The 22896-nt window shown below is 43.7% G+C and overlaps 1 protein-coding gene across 6 annotated transcripts in view; it reads right to left on the bottom strand.

Moving 5' to 3' along the window:
* FYN (FYN proto-oncogene, Src family tyrosine kinase) overlaps positions 1–22896 on the bottom strand; it is a 204143-nt gene that overhangs the window by 54867 nt on the left and 126380 nt on the right. The window contains exon 1 of one of the 6 annotated variants that reach the window (XM_019735018.3): positions 1994–2091. The exons of the other annotated variants lie outside the window; for them this stretch is intronic. The gene's annotated coding sequence lies outside the window, so the exon portion shown is untranslated. Of the gene's footprint in view, positions 1–1993; positions 2092–22896 lie in introns of those variants that run through there. 6 annotated transcript variants of the gene reach the window in all.

Here is a 22896-nt window from a genome sequence, read left to right as displayed (position 1 = left end):
TTTCAGGCCTGTCAGGCGCATGAGGAAAAGCAGTAGCTAGGGTTGATGGTTAGACGCAATCTCAGTGCCCTTGACTTATCACATTTGCTCCCCATCCGCTCTGGACGATGGGATCAACACAGAGTTGACGTTCGCCACCCAGCAATTTTCCTCAAATGAGGTCTACACCCTTTAAAATTCTGCAGTATCACACACCTGCCTGTAGACAGCCTAATAACACTTACTATTATGCTTTTCGACCATCATCTCAAAAAATAATATATGCTCTAGGAAATGAGTCTATATCATATTAGAATACAAACCTCCGTCATGGCTAAGGAAATCTAAAGAAGAGGGTAAAGGTGTGTTGGAAAAGCCAGAATACAGCCCCGAAACGACTCACCGCACTTCTGCACTCATGGGTACCCATTCTTCAGGACTCATTTGGCAAGTTTCAAGCAATAAGATAATGATAAGTATCAAAATGAAGAAATAGTTGCTGGGTAAAAAATTAATGGGCAGAAACTAAGCGGTCCGAGTTATTTGCAGGATGTCATGACAGCCTACCGTAACAACATCATTGGAAGCTGCTAATGAATTATCTACACGTCCATTAGCTGCTGACATATTTCAGAAACACTTAAAAAATACCATCCCCATGTTCTAGAGGTAATGGTAGATTCAAGACCCACGTCATCGTCACCCCACCCGCCTCCAAACCTACACCTCCTGAGCATCTCACCTCAGTAAATGGCACTGCTGATTGCCCACTTGCTCAAGTCTGAATCCCAAGAAGCGTCCTTCTTTGCTTCTTCTTGTTTATTCTCATTCTTCCTGTCTCACACTGTACTATCCAAACATGCTGAACTTCTCAGTTCCTCAAAGGTTTCCCTCTTCCCACTCCCCTTCAGGCCGTGGAACATGGCTTTGGACACTCTCTCCCTGTCCTCTTTGATATGCAATATAACATAACATAACCCTTCATGTTCCAGTTAAGACACTGCTTCCTTTGCAATGTCTTCTCTGATTCTCCATCCTCCCCCAGGCTGAGGTGGTACTCTTCTGATGTGCTCCCATGACATCTTGATTTCCCTCAGATTGGCACCTACTGCACCATACTAAAACATGGTCGGTCCACTTGTTTCATTGCACAATTGACTGTGAGTTCCAGGAAAGCAGGGGCCTGTCTATTTTTGTCATGGTTTTATTGCTAGTTCCTGGACACAGAGCAAGCCCTCAAGAAAGAGCAATTGAATGAGCGAAGATTCTCTAGCCCACCATGTTTCTTTCACCCTTTCTTTCTCTTTGCATCAAGACCAACCCTTCTTCCAGTGACATTTATCTGCAGTTTGCCTTACGCTTTTGAATCTATTGGTGTGTGTGAGAAGTGAAGATGATTCAGAAATACAAGTTGGTTAAATGACCCTCATTATGGACTGCAATACCCTGTCAAGCTGGCAGTGGGGAGGTAGGCAATGGATATCCTTGGCAAAACTAGGAAAAGTGGCCCATTTGGGACCAAAGAACAAAATAAGAAATACATCACACCATGTGTAATTACATGTATTCACTGGGGAGGGCACAGCGGGTATAGGATGGGAAGGGACTTGATGCAGTGAAGGAGAATGAAAGAGTTAGCTTTTGTACAGTATCTTGCAAACCAAAGTAGGGAGCGCCACGTCAGATATGGAGCCTCTTGGGGGGCACTGTCTGAGCACTGCTTTTCTTCTGGAGGGGTCATGGAAGCAATATCAGACTCTAGTCCTTCACATTACATGTTTCAATAAACACTTACTGAATTTAATGTGAGTCCCTGAGAATGGAAGTGTTTGGAAGTGAGCCGCCCACTGCTTGAGCTGAGATCACCAAATCTGGAACACATTTACTTGTAAATCATTCACGATTAACTTACAGTATACTGTGTCCAACATGCTCTCTAACTTACGGTAAATGAATGCGATTTTAACAAGTTTCCAATAGCAAATGAAAAAAACATCTCCAAGGCATGACTTACTGAAGGAATTTCATCATTTGTTGTGGGTATTGCTTCATCAGACTGACAAATGTCTTGCTCGCTGTATATTAACTCTTTCATGGTGGAATATCACTCCAAGCTTCTACAAAGGACAGACGGAAGACACTTCTTGTCCCAGGTGCTTTTTTCAGGGATTTCACTAATCTACTGTATTTAGAGGATGTGAGACCTGAATCACAGAATAACAGCATTTACACCAGGGGTGATTTTGCTTCCCCACCAAGGGACATATTAGACAATAGCTGGAGACAGTTTTGGCTGTCACAACTCGGGGATAAGGGATACTACTGACACCTAGTGGGTAAAGGTCAAGGAGGCTGCCAAACATCCCACAATGAACAGGACAGCCTCCAACAACAAAGAATTACCGGGCTCCAAATGCTAATAGTGTCAAGGCCAAGAAATCCTGATCTGTGGAGAGGAAAGAATTTACACCTGCAGCTCTGAAACAGTATAACAGCTGTTTTCCTTATATGCATGCGATTAGCATGCAATCCAGAATGTCTTCCTTAGGTATGCTAGGTAAAAAGAGGTGAGTTAAAAAATTGACATGAAATGCTCTGACTTTTCTCTAGAAGCTTGTCCCTGTATAGAGAAAAGAATCTAAAATCAATGAGAACTCTGATTATAAACTACTCTTCCAACTCCAACAAAACAGAACAAAATCCTACATCAGAACCCTGCAGAATACAGGACCCTACAAGTAACCAAACTAAGAAAAAACAGTCTTCCAAAATCCACTAAAAAAAGTATTCCTATTGTAATAGACGAATAACAGCTTACATATAATTCTATCAAATAATGGAAGAAAATAAATAGTAAGCACGTAAAGACAGCGATTATGTGTTGGTTTTTGTTTTATTATTACATGTCCAGTGTCCAGAACAGTGCCTGACACACAAAAGGAGCTCAGTAAATATTTGTTAACATGTTGCGTACGGATCACGAGAATCTTCACGAGGGATTTAAACACCGCCGTACGCAACGTGTTAAATGATTCAATGCAAAAACTCAATCAAAATCCTTGTGGAGAAAACAATTCTCTTTTATAGAAGGCACAGCTCTGTTACAACTTCATGTATTTATAGTTTTGAGTAAGGAAAATTTCTGCACTGGTCTTGCTTACTCTTTCCCCTTCATGACAAACATGAAGCAACTGAAGGAAATCAGGAAATGCAGGCTCAAGCCATCAAAAGTTAATCATAATGAAAATATTTGTATAAGAACTTGTGGTCTTCTTCCTCCCCCTTGGGGTGGTCTGACTAACGATTTCCTGATGGAGAGTCAGAAGATGCCACGTGAGTTGTACGCAATGTGGCTTCAGGCTCCTTGCCACGAGGCAAACTTCTCAGCATTCGAGTTACAATGAAAATAGCCTTTATTACGCACAGTTTTGTGGTGGGGCTTTTATGGCCACTACTATAGGTTCATCATAAACATATAATGCACTAATATACTTGTTCGAGATCTGTGGGGCATTGGGAAACACTGAATAATGTCATTGCAAGAGTGGGTCCCTGGAGTGACTCTGGTCAGTATAAATCACACACCATGAACTCACGACCATCGTTCCCCGCACGTTGCTCTGCCTAGAAAAACGGATGGAGAAGCACTTGGACCAACAGGGTCCTGCGCCTATAGTCAAAGTGTCTGGATTAGAGCTGTAAAGCTCCCTATTTGCCAATCCTACTGCAAACTAAGGGGCTCTATTTCTACTATCTAAGTCAAAACTGATTTACGTACAATTTCCTTAGTCCTACAAATCTCCTCGTATGTGCCAACAGTGTTAAGCAACTTGGGGAAGAGTTGCCAAAGAGAGACTCCAAGGATTGACACACCCTGCTCCCATGAGCTGTCAGATGCCATCACTTTTGGGTGCTATGCCATGTGCGGCCCAGGGCCCTCATTCACATCGCCCTCGAGGGATGGACTGAAGGTGACATAAAGGATGGAATGTATCTGCTACTCTGGCTGCCGATCTACGGTGAGTCTGGTCGAACGTCCATTCCCTCCACTGATGCCAGAGACCACATTCCGGCCGGCTAGATGGCCCCTAAATACAGACATGTTCATGTTGTCTCATATGCCAATCAATAATGCAACACCTGTATGCACAGGTTATAGCATCACAGAACTTTTGAGAAGATTTCAGGTGTGTGTGAGACCTAGGTAGCAAAAATGGAAAAAGGCCACTGGCAGTCTTCGGCAAAAGCAAATTACTTTCACTTGAGACACATAAATTTGCAGGCAGAGGAGGGATGGCAGGAAGAGGAAAGGTAAAACTGACAACAAGTAACTTTAATTTAAGCAGCATAAGCACTTTTGTCTCAGAAACTAGCTAAGGTGGGTGTGGAGAAGTGACAGCCTTAGGCATAAGTCACCATCCTTACTCCTGACAGCCCAGACTTTGGAGAGTGACAGGTAAAGCCACGGTGGCCTGTACCCTGATGTGGCATGTTTCTGGGTGCTATCATTCACTGTTCCTTTAGCTGGTCTCCACTTTACCTGGGCAGGTATCAAAATAAAAGAACAAGGAAGGGAACCTAGAAACCAAACACAAGTAACTGAGATGGGGACAGTTGAAAAATAATTTAAGCTGAACTGTAGATTGACGGCACAGTTTCATCCACAGCTCTAAGAGAAAAGGGAAAACTCGCAGCTTAAGAAGCAAACCCCCTTTGCAGCAATAGCACGAGGCAAGAAGATGTGGCAGAGAGAAATGACTTAACTTCATGGCAGGGGGCTTTTGATCCTTGTAGAAATGGGGAACACTCACAAGAATCAACTTGAGGTGTTTTGCTCCATTCTCAAAGGAGAAAACGAAACCCTTGAAGTCTACAGAAGCCTGGCCTTAGATGTCCCCATGTAATTGCTGGAGCACATGTGGGGCAGATGAATGCCACACACAGGCAGCAATGGTAGTTGGTCCCCAGAACCTGTCACCCAAATTTCCTAACATTTCCAATCCTTTATGATGATTTTCAATCCTCTTTGTAGGACACTGCGTCTTGATACCTCCACAAGGGAGCACACACAGTGCTGTCTTCTGGGGACAGCCAGGACAGAAGGGCCCATGATGACTGGGGACCCTGCTGGACAATCCTGAAAGCACAAACACTCCCCAAGGTCCTGAAGCAGAGATAAGGTCACACTTGGGACAGCAGTTTGGAGATGTAAGTACTTGAGGGCTGAACAACATACAGCAGTGGTGCTGGCTCCTGCCAGTCGTCCGAGACCAGCTAAAAAAAGAGCACGTAGGACTCCACCAACAAGGAAAAACCCTCTGTGGGCTGCTCACTGAAAATACATGCCTTGCTGAAGAGGTGTGACCCAGATTCCTGCCCCCAGTGTACAAGCCCTGGGCCTTGTGAATGACTTCTGAGCTTAGGTATTTTATTTGGCACAGCTGCCTTTCACAAAGAGGGACTATCTTAGGTGGATGTGACCTCACCAGGTGAGCCCTGGAGAGGGACTTGGCTCTTTCTGGAGAAGCGGATTCAAAGCACGGGAGGCATTCCATTGCTGGCTTTGAAGCCAGAGCAGGTTACATGGCCCGGAATGTGGCTAGCCTCTAGGAACTGGGAATAGTCGTCAGCTGGGGACAGGAAAGAAATGGGGACCTCAGTCTTACAACCACAAGGAACCGAAGGGTCAAGAATGTGATGGAGCCTGGAAATGGATTCTTCTCCAGTCAAGACTCCAGATAAGGAGGCTGTCAGCCTTGTGAACAGAGAGGCCAGCCACACCAGGCCTGGACTCGAGACTCGGAGCTGAGAGCTCATAAATGGCTGTTGTTTAAGCCACGACGTTAGCAACTTGTTATACAGCAATAGAAAACAAATACATATTTTAGTGGGAGGGAGCACCACGGAGATGAAAGCTTCAACCTTGGCAGCGATGACCAAAATAAAATAAGGGCTCCTCGCAAGCCAGGTGCTGTGCTATGTGCTGGAACATCTATCTCAGTAAAGTCTCAGGACAACCCCTAAGATGGAGGTATCATCACTTTCCCTCACTTTACAACGGAGGAACAGAAGGGTTGGGAATTTGTCCGCAGCTCGGTCAGGGGTGGAGATGGGATCTGACGCCAGACAAGACGGATTCCATCGCCAGCACATGGAGCTGCTACACTGGAGTCGCCTCTCGCCCCGTGGAATCCTGGCCAGGCCACGGACGGGTGTGGGTGTGAGGGTGGGAAGAGCGGAGGGAGAGCCCTGTGGGGAAGGTCCCCGGTCCTACAGAGCCAGACTTCATGCGCATGACTAATGAAGGCCCGGATTTCGGGTACTGGGCCTCACTCCCCCACATTCACACTTTACCCCCTGAGACTGGCTCTGTAGGGGTGCTGGGACCAGGCTCGCTGTAGTGAGTCACCAGCTTCCATGATGTGGTTTGGCATCTTAATGAACGTTTGAGCCAATGACAGGAAAGCAGCCCTTAGTTTCCTGATAGACATGGTGGGGTATTTATATATACCGGGAAGGAATCAGGATTGGTTTCTTTGGTATAAACGTGACCCTTCCTACTGCCTTTAAAACGTGATTTGCTTTATAGGCAAAACTTTATAGAATATATTTACTGCATAAACTGAGCTATACATGTAAGGCCTCCTCCAAGCACAAAATAGCAAATTTCTGCTCATGGTGGGGTCCTGTGAGGGCAAGGCCCCCACCAAACACAAGTGATAAACCACTCTATCTCTGAGGTGAGAAGACTGATGTGAAAGCAGAAACATACACAATACAGGCCCTGGCCACATGCAACAATGGAAGAACAGAGCTTATTTAAAAATCAAATCAAAGCTTTGCTTCAGAAATAGTACAAGGTGGAGTTGGACCCACTTGATCATTTACGCTTGACTTGCAAAGGCACTCTGGAGGGTGAGGAAGATGGATTTTGTTCTATACCGCTCAGCAAGGGAATTGAACTAACATAAATCACTCATAAAATGTCACATTACTTTCAGAGAAAGCCACATTCCTGGCACCTAGAATATTTTTTTGGTGCTTCCTCTGGCTTGTCTTGTTCAAATGACCCCCAGGCTTGGAAGCAGCAGCTCACAGGCCTGTAGCATTTTCTCCTTTCCCTTCTGTATCGCCTTCCATTCCCCAATGCCCAGAGATTTAAAAACACTTAATAAAAAGAAATGGAAGCATTAGATGCCAATGGTGAAATTTCACATTGCAGTCAACTAAATGCTGGAACCATTCCCAAACCCAAAAGGCCAAATGAGATTTTAACACCAAACTGTGGAAAGGCTCCAAAGGTGGGAAGAATACTTTCTTCTTACATTCAACTTCACTTCTATCTTAGGGTTAAGACAAAAGTGAAATGGTGATAAAAATAAGGGTGCATTTAAACTGTCTATGCCTAAGGGTTCAGAAAGATTTAGAGCGCAGATTGTAAAGTTTTTCAGGCCTTCTCCCATGCCTTTTTAGATCATACAAAAGTTCCTTGTGGTTAGTATTTTAAAATTTTATCTTATTTTATTTTTATTGAGATATAATTCACGTACCACAAAATCCATCCTCTTAGAAGTGTACAGTTCAGTGGTTTTTAATGTATTTACAAAGGAAACCATTACCACGACCTAATTCCAGAATGTCTTCATTACCCAAAAAGAAACCTATCCCCATAAAGCAGTTACTTCCATTCCCGTCTCACTCTAGCCCCTGGCAACCACTAATCTACTTTACGTCTCTGTGGACTTGCTTATTCTGGACATTTTATATGAAGCATATAATATGTGGCCTTGGGTGACTGGAATCTTTTACTTGGCATAATGTTTTCAAGGTTCATTCATTTCGTAGCATGAATTACTATTTCATTCCTTTTTATGGCTGAAGAATATTCCATTGTATCCCACTTGTTTACCCATCATCAGCTGATAGACATTTGGTTGTTTCCACCTTTTGGCTATTATGATTCATGCTGCTATAAACATTCATGTCTAAGCTTTTATGTGGACATATGCTTTCAATTCTCTTGGGTTAATATTTTAATACATAAGCAATTTACATATATTGCTTATATTTAGAAAAAATCTAAGATTAGGTAAATGGGAAAGCATGTTTATTGGAAATTCAAGGAAAGGAAAAGCAACTCATGAAACATGGGAAAATGTTACCTACAGCAGTAATCAAAACACCACAATTTAGATTAGTGAGATACTTGCACTTCTAAATGAATGAAATTTAAAAAAGAAGTCTGTCCAGTAGTGATGGAGTTCGCTTGACAAGCATATTCTCCTGCACTGATGATAGAAGACTGGGAATAAGGGGTATATAACACATTCAATTTGGCAGTATTATCAAAAAACCCTAAAAATGGGCCTACTCTTTGTGAATCTGTGCTCAAGGGATACTTTTTAAAAATGACATGTGAAGAGGTTCTATGAAGTGTTATTTGTCATTCGGATTATAATTAGAAAACTTGCTAATTGTTTAACAAGAAGGCAATGGCTAAGCAAATTTTAAGGCATGTCCATAATATAAACAGAAATGAACACTTAGGTTACAGAAAATTGTTAGTAATATGGAAAAATACTCATGTTATATTAAGAAGTATCATATGATTGTGACTATATAACAAATGCCTTGAAAATCTTTTGGAAGGAAAGATACCAAGATGCTTGCTAGTGTATGTAGGGGATAACACTATGGGCAAATATTCTCTCTTCTCTCTCTGTTTATTTATTTCTCAGATTTTCTATGTTGAGAATGCACCATTTTTATAATGAGAAAAACTATTTTTCATAAGAAAGCTCCCTTTAATCTTATCAGTTACTGATTTAATTTGTATAAGTTGATAACAACCATACCTTGATGAAGTATGCTTCATTGATTTAAAAATTAAGAGAAGGAGAGAGAGTGATTGATTCTAAAACCTGTTAAGAGGCAACCTCTCCTTCTGGAAGGTGTGGAAGGCGATGGTACCAAAGGGCAGAGAGACTTCAGAATGTGTTTTCACAACATTTATGCTCAGTAGTGGGCAGAAGGGAGCAGCGCTGGGAGTGGGTGGCGGATGCCACAGAAATCTAATTAAGGGCATATATTAAGCAAATCCATAATATACAATCAACTCAGGAGACTGTGATGGTGGCAAGTAGCAGAATCTGGGATAACAGAACCAGGAGTGAGGTGGCTGGGTTAATGGGTTCTTGAGAACCTTCGGGCCCCAAGCTCCTAGATACTGGAGTGGGAGGGAAGGAAGGGTAACTCAGTAAATTCAGAATGACGGTACTTGGGACCCCAACCAAGGAGATCTGGTGACTAAAGTATCTGTAGGACCTTTCAGTGAGTAAGGGCCTGAAGACTACACATGGACACGGCTCTCAGAAGGTGGGGAGGATAAAGCAAGGCACTGTTGTTTTTTGGATGCCTGCTGGTGGTGGAGACAAGGGGATTTGCTTAGGATACCCTACAGAAAAATTCTGTATTTTCCTCTTGTTACCTTCACTTTTTTTTGTTGGGACATTCAGCTTGGCATTTTGATGCTCTGACTTTTCCCTCTGACTAGAGGCAAGAATTCCCCAAGCCTAGAATTTGGGGCAATCCAACCAGGGCACAGAACAGTAACCAACACTGGTTTATGTGACCTGAAATTTTTCTGAAAAACAAAAGATCCAACAAAGAGGTTTCTTCCTAATGTTGATATTCAGTCAAGAGTCTTTCCTTCCTCCTTGGCCCTGTTCTATGAAAACAACCAGAGAAAAACAAAAATAAAAACAAAAATGTGGACTTCTATTCATGAACTAGCAAAGAGAAACAGGAAAGTCAGTGTCACATCTGGGCCACAGTGGCAGAGACTGGCTTTCTGGGTTGAACTGGCTGAGGGCCCAAGGGTTAGAGTGTCACCTGGCGGAGCCACAAGAAAACACATTAGCACAAAGCAGCTGTTGGAACGGGCGTCATCAATGCCTCCTCCCTGCCAGTGCAGAGAATGAAAGCCAGCGAGGTTCACTCTCCAATGCTGAACAAAAACCCTCTCTGCTGATCTAGTCTCTATAGAGGTTTCTCGCCAGACGACTCTGCAAATGTGGCCTCACCTTTTCAAAAATCAGTGATTCCTTTCCCTGCCCCCCTTTAATTCACCAGTTCCAGTCAAAAAGATCCATTCCTTTAAAGAAACAGAATTGATTTTGAATAAGGAAATTTCACTTTTCTCCTTTTTGCCCTGGAGCTCACGTGTGTGTTGTGGCCTCCAGGTCTCCCCTTTCCACTCCTCACTTACCTGGTTATGAAGTCGGAGCCCATCAAAATCTACTGCCCCGAGAAGTTGGTGGTAAAGCCATTTGCACTGTGGTTTTGGAACTGAGGCTGATGTCTGTTCTGTGAAGAAGGACATGAAGCCCGGTCCCCCCTCCTCTGGATCTTTATGTTGGCACTTTCTCAAGTTGCAAGGAGTTAGCAACACCAGAAGCCATAACTTTCGCATCTCTTGCAGTGGTTTTGAATTTCAAAGCTTCTCGGCAGCTGTTTTGGTGTGAATGCTGATAAAGTAGGCTGTCAGAAAACATACCCCTCTCCTATCCCATGGCCTCTACTGGGACAAGGAACAACAGTGATGGCGATGATGGTAACAGGGGAGCAGAGAGGCCGACCAACTCTAGCCAGCCCCCTCCTGCCATTTCCTCTCCTAAAAGGAATGACTGTCTCTGCCTTCACTTGACTTTCCTTTCCTTACCCCTGATGAGCACAGATTGATTGACTGTGTGCTGTGGCTTAATTTCACAAGAGGTCTCCACTCATGAATGCAAGCTGAGTGCCATCAGAGACAAGGAAATTAAAGGAAGGAGATAAAATAAGCAAGAGGAATAGGACATAAAACCCACGAGAGGCAGTGATGCTTTCCCCAGCTGCATATAAAACAGTATTGGGGATGACAAACTGTGGCCACTTTGTGTGGGAGGGACATGTATTCATGGGCTAGACCACTTGTGGATGACCTACTTGGCACCTGAGAGAAATCCAATCAGGTTTCTGCTGACAAATCCAAAAAGGGAAGACTTGGTTTATATACCAGCATACATTTTATAAACACTATGGATAATAAAATTTATGATAAAGTAATTCAGTAGCGACTTTTTACTTGGCATATGAATGAGGCAGAGTATGATTTTTGTTTTTAGAGTGTTGTCTTGCAGAGTAATTGAACCTGAGGTTAACTCCTTAAAGGTGACAGCATAGAAGTTTATCTTCTCCTTTTCCTGAGAGCTTGCAGGATTCTGGTATCATACAGGGTTGTCCTGAGCATAGAGGAACAGAGCCTTGCATCCTTAGGCCCAAATCCACATCACTGAAAATGAATGAGTAGTGGGAGGATGAAGGCAGGTGAAAGGTGTGGCAGACTGCACACGGTGCCACCAAATCCACAGTAACAGAATTTTAATACGGCCGATCATGCTATGCAGTTGAAGACTCCATTTTTCAGACTCGCTTGCAGCTAGGGATGGCCATGTCTTAATTCTGCCCAACTGGTTGTGAGTGGATGTGACATATTCAACCTCTGTGTCCTTCAAAAGGGAGTGGGTTGCTCTCCGTTTGCCTTCCCACTACCTGTGGACTGAAAAGTAGCTGTGGTCCTGGTGACCTGGCTTCAACCAGACAGGATGGCAACCTAATAGGGAATGGCAGGCCGTAGGACAGAAGGGCCCTGCACCCTGGAAACCCTTGTGACGCACAGCTGCTCATCTGCCCTAAGGCTCGGATCAGGGACCCCAACACAAGTGCACATGAATATCTGTCTTGTGTGAGCCACTGTTTTTTGCAGGGGGAGTGAGGTGGGGCCTTTTGTTTATAAGATAGCCTGTACCCCAACAAAACAGGAAGTAATCCAAACACAGAGGTCAAAGGGTAGCTCTGTTGGCCACTTGTTTGTTTTTCCTCGTCTCTAGAACTAGTAAGAGCGTCTGACCTCCTCTGATAATCTAAGTTAAACTTGGATGAAGGCAGGTTAGTAGGATAACAACAATTACGAATCATAGCAATAGCTACCATTTATTGAGAACTTATTTTCTGTTTGGCACCTCACATATGGTATCTTATTTCATCCTCAGAACAACCGTGAAAGGGTATTTCACAGTTAAGAAACGTTGGGCTCTCCTTTGTTGGAGGGGTCTATCCACCCTTGTTTAGGGGCCAGATGGGAGACTGGTTCTGGTGCTGCTGACACCTTTGCCCCCCTTACCTCCTCTGCACTTGTGTTACCAGTAAAGAGGTAGATTCTCAAAAAAAAAAAAAAAAAAAAAAAAAAAAGAAAAGAAACCTTGGGCTCTTAGAAGCCAAGTACCTTACCCAGGGCTACCCAGTCAGCGGGACCTGGATCCAAGGCCACGTCTAACGCAATCACATCCTCATCCTCTTCCTACTACCCCACGCTCCCTTTTGAGATACATGCTGTACTGCAGCCATCATCTTTTTTTCCCCCCTAAAAGCCCCATCACATGGAGGCTCCAATTTGCTGGGGCTCTTCCCTAGGGTTGTGGGGCATAGCTCTTCCCCTCCTGAGCTGCTAGAGATGAGGAAGTTAAAAAGAAAACAATAAGAAGAACAAAGACCCTCCCCTCCAACAAAAGTTACTCAGATATCAACGTAGCCGTAGTAACGCCTCACATTTTCAACTGTATAATTTCTCTTGCATTCTTGTTTCCTTCCTTCTATTTACCTTCAGTCCTACTTCCAGCCTTTATTCAGCAAACACATTTTGATCCTCTGTGACAGGCACTGTGCACAGGGCTGTGGATACAAAGTCAGGTAAGCAAGGCCCCTACCCTCGAGAAGCTTATGTACACCCAGGAGGGAGACAGACAAGTCAGTCAGTGGAGGCGGGGTGGGGAGGGAGCACAGAGGGAGCCTGAATTCCAGGCTAATGCTGTGAAGGTGACCAGACATTGGCCCAGGAGAGGAGGAGGTGGGCATGCAAGGGCTGGGAGCGCAGAGGGGTGGCACAGCATGGCTCCATGTGGCTTATTGGATGTGTCCCCATATTTACAAAGCACTGAAACATGTGGTAGGCAGATTGCAAGGCTGTGGGCTCCAAGAGTGAAGGAGACAGGCTCCCGCTCAAAAGGAGCTTACAGCTTAATGGAATGGATACGTGGAGCTAGGAAGGCAGCTGGAAATCAAGCCAGATCATAAACAACTATGTGTCCATTCTACTGAGCGCTCACTATGGTGCCTGATGCTTTGCTATGTGCAACCAGCAAATTGTCTCCTTCGACCCATCAACAGCCTCGTGAACTGGGTATTCTATCATCAGCGCTATTTTACAGACGCGGAGTAAGTGTAGGGAGGTCAAGTTACTTGCCTAAGACTCACAGCTAGGCTGGCTGGATTTTAAATCAGACCTGGTTAACTCTAAGACATCGTGTGCTAATAGGCTAAAGCATATATACATTATCTAGCTGATACTTATTCAGTATAAAGTGGGAGTGAAACTGGGTCTTGATAGACATGTACTAAAGTGGGGAAGAGAAAGAAGCATGGGGGAACCAGGCAGGGAGGCAAAGAATGGGAACAGATTGCATGCAGGTGGTCAGAGAGGCATCTCTGAGAAAGATGTGACTTCCTCAGCTGGGCAAACAGCTCTATCTGTTCTAGCTACCTGTCTAACCATAATTCATACCTCATAAATCATCCCCAACCTTAGCAAAACTGTCGCTTTTGTTGCCTGTGAGCACAAAGATCTGAAACCATATCGCTGCAGAGGCGGTTGACTATAGGACTATGTAAGTTACATTTGCTGAGAGCCCTGACGCAAAAAGAAGCCCAAGATCTTTTGGGGCTGGTAGGAGTGGGACACAGAGGCTGGCGTGCAGCTGTGTAGGTGGCTGCCTACATATGACAAGCAGAGACAACAAGAGAGATAGACATTGCAACAAGGGCATTCGGAGAAAGACAACTGCCCGCTAAAAAGGGCATGTAACAGCTCATTTCCAACGATGCACTGATGCCCTCTGATGTTCACAAGAGGTGCCTGAAGAAGGGGCTAGAGTTAGAGGTGCAGGTGAATGTAAGGTAAACAACGACCCACCACCCTCTCCCTTCAACTGTGGGGCGTTTACGCCATCAAATCAAACAGGATTGTCTTTATCACGAAGCAGAAGTGGCAGTTACACCTGTTTTGCATGAAATATGTAATACTAACAAATTCATTGGGTTACTATGAGAAGATGACAGCTCTGCTCACATCTATAGGTTCACCAGTCAGAGGATGGAAGCTCCTGCTCATCTACGAGCAAGTCATCGATGAGCAGCTCTGAGCAGCAGCCGTTTGTCCCAGCATTAAGCAGACCCCACCTATCCTCAGTGCTCATGCTGAGCTCCAGGTAACGATGACCCGAATGTGGCTTCCTACTCTGCCCCAGTTCTGGCTGAATACAGCCCAGGCTGACTCAGCGAGCAACAATGGTACACACTTGGAATGAGCCCAGGGAACAGCTCTGCCATAATTCTTTTTGACAAAGGCTGACCTGGCAAGCTGATTATCAGCCCAGGTGATAAAAAAAACACACAAAAACGGATCTTTGTATAACCAGCCTACACAGCCTTGCTTTCCACGAGGTTGCATCTTTAATCTGGACACATTCCCTGAATGCACTCCTCTCTAAACCCCCTCTTCATTTCCTAGCCATCTTGCTTCCCTCTCAAGATTTGCATTTTCTACGTAAGCTCCATTGCTAAAATTGAACTGTTGCTAAAGATTACTGGATTGATGTATCTCTTATAGAACGAATTGATTATTTACACCAATTCTTGCCTTTCCAAACCTTCTAAGGTGTTTTTAGTAACCATACCGCTACTGTTTTAAACGTTTCTATTTTAACATGCTTGCGGTTAATCATCTCTTCCATTCTTCTCGTTATTTCTTTTGCACCTCAAACATTTGACTCTTTTTCAGCGTAAAACAATAGCTCAAGTAAATTTCTCTTTTTTACTTTTGGTCCTGTTTCCCCATTGCAAAACAAACAAACAAACTTTTATTGTTTTTTTGGTACCAGAGCATTTTGCTTTCTCATTTAGGCCTGGTGACAAAACTGTCATTCATTTTCAAACCAAACCAAAACCAAAACCTACCCCAAATCCTCCCTTTTGTTTCTGTGTTGTAATCCCAACATAAAGAAGGGATGCTATTGGCAGAATTTTCAGTCTGTCCATACCTGGTGCCTAAGTCCTCATTTAATTGTCCTTGATAGGTTCTGGGAACTGTGGCAAAACGACTTATAGTGAAATCAGTTTTACCACAGGCTAATTCATATAAACAAAAGATAAGTTCCTACGGCATCTCATCAATGTTGTAACAACATGATGTGAACAAAACTGTTATTTGAGAACCTGCTGTCCTGGTGAAAATATGGAACAACACAATTCACATACACTGCTGGTGGGATGTAAATTGGTAAAAATACTTTGGAAAAACAATTTTACATTATTTAGTGAAGATGCATCTATCCCATGAGCAACAATTTTAGTCCTCAACATATACGCACTTGCCCTAAAGAAACATGCCTAAGAGAACCGGGGAACATGTATACCCGCAAGTCTGGGAGGCCCAGAAATCTGCATTTTTTTATAGCTCCATCAGCAATGTCCTCAGTCCACCGCAAGGGTCTGAGATGAAGGCTTCCAATGTCAACTCAAATCTGTCTTGGGAGCTGGGTTCCCGCACAGCCTGTGGTTGCAGGTGCAGGGAAACTCGCTGCAGGTGTGCTGCGGGAAGGTACATGGGGTGTCCTATCCTCCTGGCGCTGATCCCTAGGCAGACAGCTAGTGAGGCTCTGGGAAAACTCACTGCTGTTTCCTCCTCTTCCTTCTCTGTCCCCCTGGTTGCCTGGGGGAGCTCTGGCTTGTGCATTTCTCACTCAAACCCCCCTCATCTTGGAGTTGGCATCATCGTCAACCCCATCTCAGCACAAAGACCTGCAGCGCCCACTGACAGCGGGCCGCTCCCTGCCCGGAACAGGAAACATCTAGGAGAGGCTTCAGGAGGGGAGGCTGCAGGGGGAGCCCCAGGAAAGAGCCACCCGTGTTCTCTGACACTCGGGTGGCGTGTCTCCTCCGTGCAGGCCTTTACATGGGCATCTGTGTTTGTGATTCTTGGGGTAGCGAGTGCAACACAAGGACAATGCCTGGGGCAACCTGGCCTTTAATAAATACTTTCAAATGACGATGAACAGGACGTGAGCTAATGAACATCTTCCAAAGAAGCGAAGGGAACTTTCTGCCTTCCTGTGGGAAGCTGCCCTCTGCCTTCCTCCTGCTGTCTGCTCCCGTTCAGGAAGGCTGTGCGATGGTGGCTCTCTGTCACCCTCACTTCCATTCATTTCCCCTGCTGATGTCAAGAATGGCTTCCATTGACCCACCCCGATCTCTCAGCGAACAAACGGGGAAAGTGTACAGATTGGCAAAAAGGTCTCCCTCCGCTTGTCCATTCTAATAATCTTCCTATTTTAAAACTGAAACATCCCCAGGGCAAAGTACTGATTACCATGGAACTATTGTTCTTTTAGGTTTAAAAATATCTTCACGGTGTCAAAAGCTCTACCGAGTCCACTGGGCACCTAAAACCTTCTCTGTTATTCAGCACTGGTAATGTACTAAGGGTGGAGACAAATCGTTTAACTTATTAACTCATAATAAGGTGGCATTCTGGCAAGGTGCCTATGTGTGGGAGACAATGACGTTACGTTAGCAGGAAATCAAAATAATGACATGATGTAAATGCAAATTGAGTTTGGACCGGGTTTCAGGGAGGCCACACAGAGCCCATCTGTATACGACTAGGTCTCTTTCCCATGGCCTGTGGGGTTCTGTCTCTCACTTGGGACAGTGGTCCCTGCTAGCGTGGCCTGCTGCCTGCCCAGCTGACAGTCTCAAGAGAGGCCTTAGCCGGGCAGTTCATGATTTGGGCATGTGGGGAGAGACAAGGGTGATTTTTGTTTTAACGGTTTCAATTTCACACCTTTTGTTCAGAGATGGGGTTCCTTCCATTTCTCTTCTCTTCTCACCCTTCCTCATTGCCTCGGGATGTCAGAAGGGTAGAAAGTCATGATCCAGGGGAAGGGTTTACATTTTTAGTCGATGACTAAACTTATTCTGTCCCCCGCCCGCCCCCTGGTACAATGTGGATTATGTCCATTTCTATAAGAATAGCCATATTCTACTAATTATTAAGAAGAAGTTACTGATAACCAGACCATCTTTGATCTGAAAAATAGAAGCATCCATTTTATATGGTTCAGATTGGTAGACAGCATCCAGACTGTTACTTGGCTACAAAGTAGGTGCTCAGTAAACCAGAGGTTTAACTGGCCCGCGTGTGTGACAATAGGAGGCATGGAGGGGCCGGGGGGGTTCTCTCAGGGTCATGCCTGGCCTTTCTATCCCAGGCACAAATGAGATCCGGTAACTTCCTGGAGGCTCAGGAGACAGCAAGTCTGCCCATGCTGGCATCTCGCCTCACCACCGAACTAATCACTTTAGATTGAGAATACATTTTAAGGAGTTTTACTGAGTACACAATGAAATGAATTACTCTGATAAAAATTAAGAGAAAATAAAAAAGCAAATGAAGAGGGGAGAAAGCTGAATTTCTGTCTAATTTTTATTTGATTTCAACTTTAGAAAGAATCCACTGCCTAGAATTTTCAAAACAAACCACAATAGTCATACCATACTCATGTTTTTTAAGTAATAGTCGGAAGGTAGGGATGGAGGGTTGTTTATGTTTTAGAAACAGAAGGAGGTTTTAGTGTAATGCTTGGGTTAAAAATCTCAGTCTGAATCATACCATCAGAGTCCATTTTAGGGGTCACTAAACGAAGGCACTCCAATCAGACAGCCTTTTTCATGTAATCAGCTAAGTATTGATGTCCAGCACAGACTTCTCAGAAGCCCTACTCTGTCGACTGATAGATAACACAGAAGAGGGAATGGGTTTCAGGACAGAAGGGGTTCGAGTCAGCCCCACTCCTTCCTTCATCAAATACATGAAGAGACAGTTCTGAAAGCCGTGGCACTTCTGGCAGAGTCCTCTTGGCCTGGTGTGATATGAGATCAGAAAGCTCAAAGGTAACACTCTGATTCCTCATGGACCACTTCTGTGGCTCCATGAAGCACTGTCAGCCTGCTCCCCACAGGGCCCGAGCCGCCTGGCCGAAGGGCCTCTCCTGGACACGCTGGCCCTTACAGACCAGTGGGGCTGCTGGATCCAATCACACACTAGATGCTGGGAGAGCCACCACCTCCAAGTGATCTGAGCGAGGTCAGCTGGGCCTTCTCCTTTACCTGTGCTGAGGCGTGAGCAGGGCACTCTGCCAGCCAGAGCAGGTACTTACCCTTTGACCAGGATGGAGGGATGTGGCTTTGCAACATTTTGGGTTAACAGTTTTCGGACTTGTGGCTTTTTCTGATGGTAATCGTTCTTGTTAACCATTTACCTACTGACTTATGAGCCCAACACTGATTTGCTTGCTACAATAGGCTCACTGGATTCAGTAACAAAAAGGAGAAAAAGACAGTTTGCTTGGTAATGTCAAAAATCTCCAGTGTCCACAGCCTTGGCTGTGCGATGTGATGGGCTGCCCGGCCCAGTTATAATGTGAGGCTGACACCAGCTGGGGGACGGAGGTCTACATGTCCAAGTCCATGGTGCCACGAGCACACAAGCCCCGTGGGAGAGGCGGGAAGGCAGTGGCTCCTACAACATACAAAGATTCCTTCTTTGTCTTCAGTTATTTGCTGAAAGGAGTCTAAAATGCTCCTGGCTTTTGGGTTGAGTTCTGGGAGTGAAGATGTAGGGAAGGAAACCAAAATATAGAACCGAAAACTTATTTGGTCACTTGAAGAGCTTTCTCTTTTGGATTCTGGCCAATTTTTCTTTTCTGTTAAAAAAAACCCCAAAAATAACACCTCCGACTTGAACGTTTAGTCTTCCAGTTTTTCCAGTTTTCCTGAGAAGGTAGTGTGTACTAAAAAGTGTGAGCAGACAGGAGAGAATAATTGGCTGGGGCTGAAAGATTAGGCGAGTTCGATACCCAGTGGGTACCTGTCAATCTCACATTGGAGCCATGTAGACCTCCTAGTTACAACCCTAGGCCAACTGAGCAGGACCAGAAAAAGCATGATCACGGCCAATCACAAGGTCAGGGAAAAGATGGTGCTTAAGACAACTGTGCTCCACATACCTGTAAGGGACGAAAATGGATCTAAGACCCATTATGTGTTACAGATCTGTTTTCTAACTATTGAGAAGGAAGATAATAATGGAAACACACAATATTAATATGTAGTTAACCATTAAGTTAATGATGTAATTCTGTACATCATTAAGGATACGTAAAAATGAGTCTCAAACCCAGGGACAAATCATTACTTATGTTTTTCTTATATAAAAGTGCCATGGCCAGGCCTAGGATGAAGTGAGTGGGGCACCTGCCCTTAGAGCAAAATATAAAGAGATACTGAAAAGCTCAATAGTCAGGATAAGAAAAGATAGCATTAAGATATTATTTATCTTGATTACTGAGTTTTTTGGGGTGTGCTTAAATTAAATACCCCAGGAGAGTGCCTCGGTTGCCTCCCTTTGGTCACAGGGTGGTAAAAGTCCATCAACTAAAGGTATTAAATGACTGGAGGATGCCCAGTTATAGAATTACAGATGAAATCAACTAATAGACTCAACAAAGAGTCTTAAAATGTACCCTACTCTCGGCCAAGGACTTCTAAATATTATCCTAAGGAAACAACAAGGATGTGCACAAAGATTGAACAACACTCATTTCAGTGTTATTGATGATAATAAAAAAATGGAAATAATCTAGGTACTCATCCACAGGGGATTAACAAAATATGGTATACCAAAATTCCTACGCAGCCATTAAAAATGGCAGAATATTAATCATCCTGAAAGATGTTCATGATAAAGTCAAGGGAAATATGCATGTTACAAAATACTAGGCGAAAATATGATCCTATTTTTCCTGCATTCATTCCTGCCCTCTATAATTTATCCTCTACAAGGCAAGGAGAGTGATCTTTTAAAAAAAGTTATGTCTAGTCTTAAAATGGTTTCCTACTGTATCGAGAATAAATTTAAATTATACAGCCATCCTTGCTCAGGCCCCTGCCTATCCCTCTGGCCTCATGTTCTACAGCTTTCTCTGTCATGCCTCTTTACCAGCTGTACTGGCCACCTTTAGGGCCTCTGCACAAACTTTTCCCTTTGCCTGAAATGCTCTTCCCCCAAATACCCACACAGCTGGCTCCTTCCCAGGATTCAGGTCTTAGCTCTAATGTTACCTTCTCCGAAAAGTTTTTCCTGGCATCAGCTCTCAGTTGGCCACTTCCCTGTCACTCTATCGTATCACTGTTTTATTTTCTTCATAGCACTTAACACTCTCAGAAGTGACCTTATTTAATTACTTATTTATTTTCTTGTTTGCTGTCTACTTCCCGCCACAAGAATGAAAGCTCCATGGGGGCAGGGGCTTTTCATGACTGTTCATTGTGTACCCACAGTGTTCAAACCTACGCCTGGCAAAGAACAGACACTCAGCTTATGGATGCTAAATGACTATGGGGAGATGTTTATGTACATACACATAGACTAATGTACACATGGATGTTCATGTAAAAATCAAAAGCAACAGAAGAACAGCGCAAAGGAATAGCTCTGGATATTGAAATTCTGGATGGTTCTAAGTCTCTTCATTTTGTATATTTTCATTTTATACAAAAACGTACTACCTTTGAAATAATGAAAACAAAGTTGTTTTCCCTCTGTCAATTTTTTTGAGTATCGCTACTAAGAAAATGCTGCCACAGCTTGGTTGAGACGAGAACCACAAGATGCCAGAGTTGGAAAATATCTTAGAGGATGCTTGGGTCAATCCTACCTCTCATTTCAGAGATAGGAGGCCGAGGCCCAGCATGGAGAAATGACTGCCGGTTTATATAGTAGAACACGTCAGAAGCTAGTCCAGTGTTTCTTTCACTACACCAGTGGTTCTCAAACTTTACGCACGTGAGAATCATCTGGAAGGCTTGCGAATACACAGAGTGATGAGCCTCACCTCCAGAGTTTCTGAGTCAGCGGGTCTGGGGCAGGGCCTGAGAACCCACATTTCTGACAAGTTCCCAGATGATTCTGATGCTGCCGGTTTGGGAACACACTTTGAGAACCACGAGGCTGTGTCACATTGCCTCTCATGGCTCCTTAGAAAGTTCGTGTTCTTTTTTGTAGGAATAACAGTAATTAAAAACTATCCCTTCAAACCAAAGAATTCATAGAAAACCCTACCTTTTAGGCCCCCTCGCAGAAGTTCCTCCCAGAAGAAGGAAAGGGAACGAACAGAGATAAACAATTCTAGAGCCTATTCTACACCAGGCATTGTGCTAGGTGACCCTATAGTTTGTTTAATCCATTTTACGATATAAAACCTAAACTCGGAGAGATAAAGGAATGCGCCTAAGCATAAACAGCTAGGACGTGATGTAGTCAGATTCCAAATTCATGTCTATTTGACTCTGAGGCTCATGCTAATTCTCCAACTGTCAGAACAAAATGAAAAACTGTAGCATTCAGAGAGCTACCTTTACATCTTCCAATGTAGAAACAAAGACCCCCAAGAATTATTAATATGATGTCACTCTCCCAATAATATGGAAAGTGTATACACCAATATTAACATCAAACCTTTTCTCTGGCTGAAGTCAGGGTTTACTCATTTACATGATATTCAGCAACTTCCAACCCCAGAACCCCAGAGTAAGGATGACTTGAGTCAATGCCTGGCTCACTGCAAGTCATCTGTGAAATAAGTGGGAGAGGGAGAATTTATCAATCTCAACTTGTGACAAAGGGAAGAATTCACACATGCTCTGTGGGGAAAGACCCTAACAGACATAGTAGCTGAACTGAACTATTCCACTATTTGAGGAACTAAATTTAAATCAAGGGCCAAAAGCCAAATATAAACATGGGAATGTATCATTTACCATTTTAGGTGAAAAATAACCTAGAAACTGCTTATTGCTCCCTTTCTATTTAATTGAGAAGGAAATTAACACAGGATACGGGAGGCTCAGTGACAAGGTCATCACACATACAAATATCCACACAATTAATGAGTTATAATTTTTCCTACGTTGCAGTCACACACGATGCAAAGTTTCACAAAGGTCCGAAAATAGTGTGATTGCAAAGAGGCTTGATGACATTCTTTAAGACCATAGTTTTGACCAGAATTTCCAAGTTAAGAAAAAGGTTAAATGTTAGTGGGTTATTTCAGGAGTAACAACAAAAAAATATGGTTTTCTTTGTCTCTCTGTATTTCTTATTGTACATCATGTTTTATCCCAGATCCCTGAAGCAGCTGCATAAATAGGTTTTACATGAAAAGAAAAGGAAATACTTTCTGTATAATTCTGGTTATAGAATTAGAGGAATGAGGGCTTCAACCAAGACAGGACACATGATCAGTCCCTTCATGTACCCTCTCCAAGGGCCCTTTGTGCCTCTTTCAGAAGCTCATTTTCTAACTGTGACCCCTGAAATGTTTGTATACTTTGGGCTACCAAAACTGGCCAGCAGAGACCTTGAGAGAAAGATTGGTGGGAAAGAGGGAACAGGGCACAATGGATGTAAAAAAAGGACAAGAGGATCCCAGGGATGGGTACGTGAGAGCAGTTACATTTTGATATCAAAGGCAACTTTGCTTTAAACACAATTATGAATATATTTAAGGTTTGAGGTGACTGTGGTCTTCTCTGTGCAGCAAATCAGTAAGGCAGACCAAATTCACAGACCCTAATTTATTAATGTCTGAAAAAATCTGGCTCTTTCACTCCCCATAAAATGCATGGGATTTTATTTATTATCAA

The sequence above is a fragment of the Rhinolophus sinicus genome, chromosome 2, assembly GCF_057876585.1.
Source record: "Rhinolophus sinicus isolate RSI-liver-muscle chromosome 2, RSI-T2T, whole genome shotgun sequence".
NCBI classification, from domain to species: Eukaryota; Metazoa; Chordata; class Mammalia; order Chiroptera; family Rhinolophidae; genus Rhinolophus; species Rhinolophus sinicus.
The sequence above is the reverse complement of the archived record's forward strand: the minus strand, read 5'-3'. Positions and strand labels throughout refer to the sequence as shown.